The following is a 7,309-nucleotide window of genomic DNA, read 5'->3' on the forward strand; positions in this document are numbered from 1 at the left end:
CTATTTGAATGTTTCTGATTTGGAAGAAATATTTCTTGTTATCAATGTAAAAAATAGTTCATATTTTTATGGAAACCATGATACATTTTTTCAAAAGAGTATTCACATTTTGTAACATAATATAAAGTGATTTTTTTTAAATAGTCATTTTTGATCAAATTAATGCATCTTTGGCTTGCTGAATAAAAGTGTGACCCTAAACTTTTGTATATATAATTATTTCAGAAAAAACTTAAAATATATTAATATATTAATAGTTATAATCATGGACTGTAATTAGTTGCACTTTCTTTGATTCAATTACATCATTTGCAGTGTTGTGATGAGTACTGTAGATACATCTTTAAATAATTTAAGTAGACACATTTATTTATTTTTAATTTCTTTTAACACTGTGCTCAGAGCTCCTTACTGAAGTTGATTTTTAAAATCCCTATGGAGAAAATGAATGGGAAAAAATACTTCCACAATCAAAGTGGTCAGTGTTGTGCGGTTGGGTTAGTTGGCCGCTCTGTGATTTAGGTCAGCCATTCAGATATTATACTTAAAAGCCATTTTTAAATATATCATGTCAAATCACATAGATTTATCGCTCTTTGAGGAATATTAACAGTAATTGTCATTTTCTCTGTCTCCACAGCCTCACCACACCCTAACCTCGGTGGGAAGCCGTGTTTGAAGCTGAAGGTGTACGTCAAGCCTACCAGTAAGTATATCCCGGTGTCTGCTCTCTGTCCATTTGTGTTATTTATGGTCATACTTGCAAATCAGTACCAGGAATCTCACATCCCAGTCCTCGTGTCCAGCTTGATTTAACCCCACAGGTCAACCCTGGGAATTCTAGGGACACCTGTATTAACTCCAGTGATGGGTGAAATGCTTAGCTTTGTGTAATTTATCTTTAGGAACTTCGTTCCCATCGCTCTAGACCTCCACTGATGACTAAGACAGCTTGTTTTATGGGGCCGATCATTCATGATACCAGAAACGGTGGAGCGATAGTGTTGCCCCTCAGGGGCACTCGCTGTAGGAAGCTATTCATCTCACATAGGCCAGATAACAATCAAAAACGTTGACCTGCAACTAATCAAGCTGAGCAGGTCCGGATGCTAAGCCCACACACGAGCCACCGACACCAGGATAGCCTGCAGTTAAACAGAGGCCTTGGTTTGTTTAACCCCTCATCACAGGTAGACGTGCCAGCTATGGGTAACACCACTTAAATCTTTCTCCCTCATGACTGCGACGTGTCAGACACGTCCAGAAAATATGTTCACTAAGCCGGGCTTTAATATACAGCCTTTGCATGTATCTCATCTAGACCTGCTCAGCATCAAGAAGGACTTCAACCTGGAAAATGGTCAGAAGTAAAACATGGGTATGCTGCCAGAGGTGGACGTGAAAAGCTGTTGAGTGAATTTTTGAACACCCTCATGGCATTTATCCTACACTTTGAGTGGAAATTTATATATTTTTTTAAAAGGTTTGGTAGGGAAGTTTCCCAAGTAAAGTTGAGAATTAAGAACCAGTTCTTATGCAATAGATACCGTATATTTTTGGGTCCATGGCTTGACATGTCCTGATGTCATAAAGAAAAATTTTGAGTGGAAATTTATATATTTTTTAAAAGGTTTGGTAGGGAAGTTTCCCAAGTACAGTTGAGAATTAAGAACCAGTTCTTATGCAATAGATACCGTATATTTTTGGGTCCATGGCTTGACATGTCCTGATGTCATAAAGAAAAAATGACTACACTTTATTTTGACTGTCCCCAAGAGACATTCTACTGACTATAAGTAACTTTGCAACTACATGTCAACTAACTCTGGCAGGAGTGTGACTGTTAAGTTAGGATTAAGGTTAGTAGAATGATTTACATGTACTTGCAAAGTTATTTATAGTCAGTAGAATGTCTGTTGGGGACTGTCAAAATAAAGTGTTAGCAGACAGTCTACTTACTGCTCTAATGACTGGTAGATGGCATGTAGTTACAAAGTTACTTGTAGTCAGCAGAATGTCTAAACTGGGCTAGCTCACTTAAAGGGATAGTTCACCCAAAAATGACAATGTTGTCATCATCATCACGTCGTTCCAAACCTGTATGAATTTCTTTCCTATGTTGAACAAAAGAAGATATTTTAAAGAATGCTGGTAATCAAACAGTTGATAGTCCCCATTGACTTCCGTAGTATTTCTTTCCCTACAATGGAATTCAATGGGGACCAACAACTGTTTGGTTCTTCAAAATTGTTCCGAACTTTTCTGTTCTACATAAGAAAGAAACTTATACAGGTTGGGAATGACATGAGGGTGCGTAAATGATGACAACATTTTCATTTTTGGGTAAACTATTCCTAGGTAGTAGGTATTTTGCCATAATCTTTTATTACTATTGAGAAAAATATTCTAACCAGCATATAAGCATTTAAAAAACTTTTATCCACCAAAATTTGTCGACCAAGGGTTCTGCAACCCACATGCAAAATCAAACAGGAAAGGATGTCATAGATTGGTCCCCTCCAGACCCTCATGACTGTCAATAAATTTCCCAAAACATAAAATAAATGGATCTTTTCATGACAAAGCAAAGTTAGTTCAGGTTGTATAATGTTGTTAGACTCATCAAAAACTTTATGATATTAATTAATGAATGATTTATAATACAGTATTTGCATTAAGTAGGTATTTTGCCATAATCTTTTATTACTATTGAGAAAAATATTCTAACCAGCATATAAGCATTTAAAAAACTTTTATCCACCAAAATTTGTCAACCAAGGGTTCTGCAACCCACATGCAAAATCAAACAGGAAAGGATGTCATAGATTGGTCCCCTCCAGACTCTCATGACTGTCAATAAAGTTCCCAAAACATAAAATAAATGGATCTTTTCATGACAAAGCAAAGTTAGTTCAGGTTGTATAATGTTGTTAGACTCATCAAAAACTTTATGATATTAATTAATGAATGATTTATAATACAGTATTTGCAAAATATAATTTTTACATCCAGAAATATATTTAAAAAGTTTCAATAAATAAAGAACAAACAAGGAAAATGTTACAACGTTTTATTTGGTTAAACCAATTTGACCAATTTTGTCATTCACTTACCTTAATTTTGTTCTAAACCTGTATCAACTTCTGCTGAACATAAAAGAAGATATTTTGAAGAATTTTGGGAATGCAAAAAATATATTTCTGGTACTCTCCCATTCGGTGCTCTTCATGTTAACCCAACTATGACGACTTCCTCTGCTGAGAAACCCGGAAATGTGAAAAAGGTTCTATTGTATTTTTTCCATACTATGGAAGTCCATGGGCACCAGAAACTGTTTGATTAACCACATTTTTCAAAATGTCTTCTTTTGTGTTCAACAGAAGAAAGAAACTCATACAGGTTTGTAATAACATGAGGGTAAGAAAATGATGGCAGAATTTTCATTTTGCATGAACTATCCCTCTAAATCGAAACTTTTTCAAAACCATATGAAACCAACATAAATGCAAAGAATATATTTCTAAGAACTTGTCATGCGAAATCTAAAAATGTGCAGTTTGAGGTTCCATCATGTTTATGAAATCATTAAGGAAATTGAATCTGAATCGCAATTAGAATCGTTAAATTCCTCACAATTCCCACCCCTATTTTCCAGAGTCATCATTTAGGGGTCGTGCAAGTTTGAAGGAGAAGCCTCAGCTCATATGACAGCCTATTAGCGTGATGTAATTGTTAGCAAACAGAAGTGTTCCAGAGAGCAGTTCAGACAATCACATGCAAATTGAAATAACGATTCACCTCTCACTCTATCATTTATCTGTTTACAAGAGCACTCGTGACTCCATCCAGCTTCTCAGGGATGATGTACACTGCCTTTCACAGCGATCAGATCTCACGAGAGTGTGAGAGTCAAAAACTGACTGAAGTTTAGTTGATTGTTCAAATTCCAATTCACGGTTCTCAACTTTTGTCCACCGTCGGGCTTCAGAGGTGTAGAAATTTGTTGCAAAGGCTGAATATTGTTTCATTGGGGTGTGGGGCTTTGGGCTGTTTTCATGAAATATTTATATGTGCGTATCCAGGATGGAGAGTAGCAAAAAGAACAACAGATGCCTGTCAGAGAAAAGCTTTATCATCCGCCGTGACCCCTCCATGCCTTTGTTTATTCTCCTGCTCTCTGACGGGGTGGAATCCTAGTCTTGTTGTGGACACAAGGGTTAATCTAACCCCCAGACCCCATTTTAATGTCTGTAGGGATCAAGGAAGGGAATTGTTGGACCTGAGACAAAAGCCCAATGAAAGGCACGCTGGGAAAAAGTGCAAGGATTGGCCAGGGGCTAGAGGAGGTGGCAATGAGGGAGTAAAGAATGCAGAGCCTTTACACTGAAGCTCGGTCCCATTTTTCATAACGACAAGATGAAGATGTCCAAATCTGAGTGAAAATATAGAGTATTAAAGGTATGATGTAGGAAGGGATCTTGTGGCAGATCTCTTACTAATAATAAAATATTAAAATCATTTGTAATGAACCATAATTGCAACATAGAAGCCTAATATGTTAAAAAAATATTAAATATATTTTAAATCTAGACTATAAAACACCGGACCGAATCATATGAGCTGCCCCTGCAATTAATATTTCCTATGATCAGTAAAAACCCCATAATCCTTTGCTGTTGTTTTCTAGATTTTCTAGATGATTTTCTAGTTTTCTACTGTAAGTAATGTGGAGCAGACAGGAAGAGGCAAAGGTGCAACAGTAACAAATATAATGGATTATGATTATTAATCTGCAATTGTTTCTTTTTCTTTCTTTGTCAGATGACTCTCTGTACGAGTCTCCAGAGCCGTTCCTGACAGATGACTCCAGCGGTGGTTGGGCATTAACGCCCAGTCTGTGGCTCATGCTTCCGCTGCTTCTGCTCCTGTGTCCCTCATAGCATTATCACCCTCTGAGCATGACCACGCCCACCCAACCTGCCCCGCCCCATCATGCATCACAATGACACACCACGCCCCTTCAGTTCTGGAGTCCAACAGACGTTGATATGGATTTTTACCAAGCCTGCAACCCTGCAGGACAGCCACTAACCAGCCCTCAATTATGCCCCGCCCAAATGCCCAAATTTGGGCATTCCTGCATCAGCGCTCTTGCTCCACTGACAAAAGATATGTGAATTGGCCAGCTTTTTTGAGAGCGCTCTACTTTTCTGCCAACATCCCACCATCATCCGCGTGTCAGGAGACAGATTCAACCGACCGCCATCTGAATTGCTCTGTTTGTCTGCGTTAACCACCTACCTGAGCCTTCACTGTCATCTGAGCTCAATTTTCACGTTTGTGAGAGTGTGTGTGAGTGTTGATGCTCGTGTGTGTTTGTGCTCGTTGGTGCGCGTATGCCGATGTTCGCATATGAACAAATGTACAGAGCAGTCACAGTCCCTTACAAAATGACTAGAAAAACTTGTTCCATTACTCATTGAGAGAAGAAGACAATTCTATCTGTGAATCTGCCAAAGACACTACTTAAACTTTTTTAAGGGAGGAGGGAAAATATTGGCTTTGATAGGAGATTACATGCAACCATGGAACATTTCAGGCTTTTAGAGTCATGGGAGGGGAGTGACAGACAACAGTGTAGATTTTTCTATTATAATCTTTTTTTGTCATACAAGAAAGAAACAAAAAAAAAACAAGAATGTTGCATAGGTTTAAAAAAAAAACATAGCTAAAAATTGCCTTTTTTCACTGGTGCTTAATCTGAAATGAGCTTGTCTGTCTTGAACTGCAAAAAGATCATTTTCTTAGTTATTATTTTTGACTCGTTTTCCAGTAAAGATATTAAAACCTTTGCAAAACAAGATACATTTAATTGGAAAAGAATTGTATTAAGTATACAATACAGTATAATATACAACAATACAGTATAATATATCTGTATAAAGATATATTATTTCAAATAAAAGTCTAACATTGAGTGACATTTTATTTAGCCCATTGGGAAATTATGGAGCCCCTGAAGTGATCTTTGTAAAAAAAAAAAAATGAATATCAGTTTGAAAATGAAAAAAAAAAAGTCTTGTTTTGTCACACAATAGAACGTACTCGGTTACTTATGTAACCTCGCTTTTTCTCATTCACGTGTCGGGAGAACAGAAAATGTTCATGTTTTTGTGCAGTAGTTTTCCACATGTTTAAAAGTGTTTACAAGATTTTTTTGTACATACAAAAAACCCTTAAAACACTTAATTTGCATATAGATGTTGCCCATGCAAAAGTGTCTTGTGCACACTGCAAACAAAAAAAATGTTCTGGTTCGTTGTGAATTTTTTTGATTGTGTGTATGAAAAAGTTTTTTTGTATGCATGTGTCGCTGAAAAAAAATTATGTAGGATTCACTTTGAAACAAATTTCACTCAGAAACTGTTAGAAGTCACAAAGTTACAAAGCAACGACAAGCACATTTTGAAGTAGAAAGAATGAAATAGTTTGTTTTTTTTTCCCATTTAATTTTTTACAACTTTGAAACATTATTTTTTACAATGTAGATGCTTTTTGTAGCGCTTTAGGGGCTCCATAGCAAATAATAATCTTTTTTGTTTGCTTGTTTGTTTAAGCATAAATCTGACTACATTTTGTGAGGTTTACATTTAAGAAAAAAAATATTTATTTTTCCAAAATAATAATAATATCAATAATTCAAGAAATATACATTGAAAAAAAATTTTTTGTGAGATTTATTATTTCAAATAATAATCTTACACTGAGTGACATTTTATTTATCCTTTTGGAAAATGATGGTCTTAATATATTACGCAAACATACACAAGACAAAAATACAGATTAAGAGAATGTATTTCTGCAGTGTATACAGTGCCAAGTGGAAGAGGGGAAGTCTGTGTCGAGAAAGTGTTTGTTGTCAGGTCAGCTTTCTAACTTTTGTCCCAGCCTGTGTCGCTCTCTGTATCTGCCTCTCTCTCTCTCTCTCTCTCTCTCTCTCTCTGTATCTCTCTCGCTGTCATTTTTGAATGTGGTCTGTTCTATGTGCCGCCCCGTCACGCATAGATCTCCCACACTTGCTCCCTTTATCCGTGCTGAGGAGGACCGCTGAACGAGAGGCCTCAGGACCCTGAGCGCCCGGTCACTGTGACATCGCTGTGACATCACAGGCTTTGGCGTAAAGACTGACAGACCGAGGCCTTGCACTGCAACTAGAAACGCTACATGAGACTCCATATGAGGGATTGAAAATCCACATAGCACTTCTGCTTTTGAGACAATTTCATGGAGAAAAAGAACATAAAGGAGA

General features: G+C 36.9%; 1 long non-coding RNA gene across 1 annotated transcript; it reads left to right on the forward strand.

Moving 5' to 3' along the window:
* Positions 1–640: 640 nt before the first annotated feature.
* On the forward strand, positions 641–5,788 carry LOC107593133 (uncharacterized). Its single transcript, XR_001610056.1, has 2 exons — positions 641–706; positions 4,822–5,788. It is a non-coding gene; the product is annotated as an uncharacterized lncRNA (long non-coding RNA).
* The last annotated feature ends 1,521 nt before the right edge of the window (positions 5,789–7,309 follow it).

This window comes from Sinocyclocheilus grahami, unplaced genomic scaffold (genome assembly GCF_001515645.1).
Source record: "Sinocyclocheilus grahami isolate Dianchi unplaced genomic scaffold, SAMN03320097.WGS_v1.1 scaffold165.1, whole genome shotgun sequence".
NCBI lineage: Eukaryota > Metazoa > Chordata > Actinopteri > Cypriniformes > Cyprinidae > Sinocyclocheilus > Sinocyclocheilus grahami.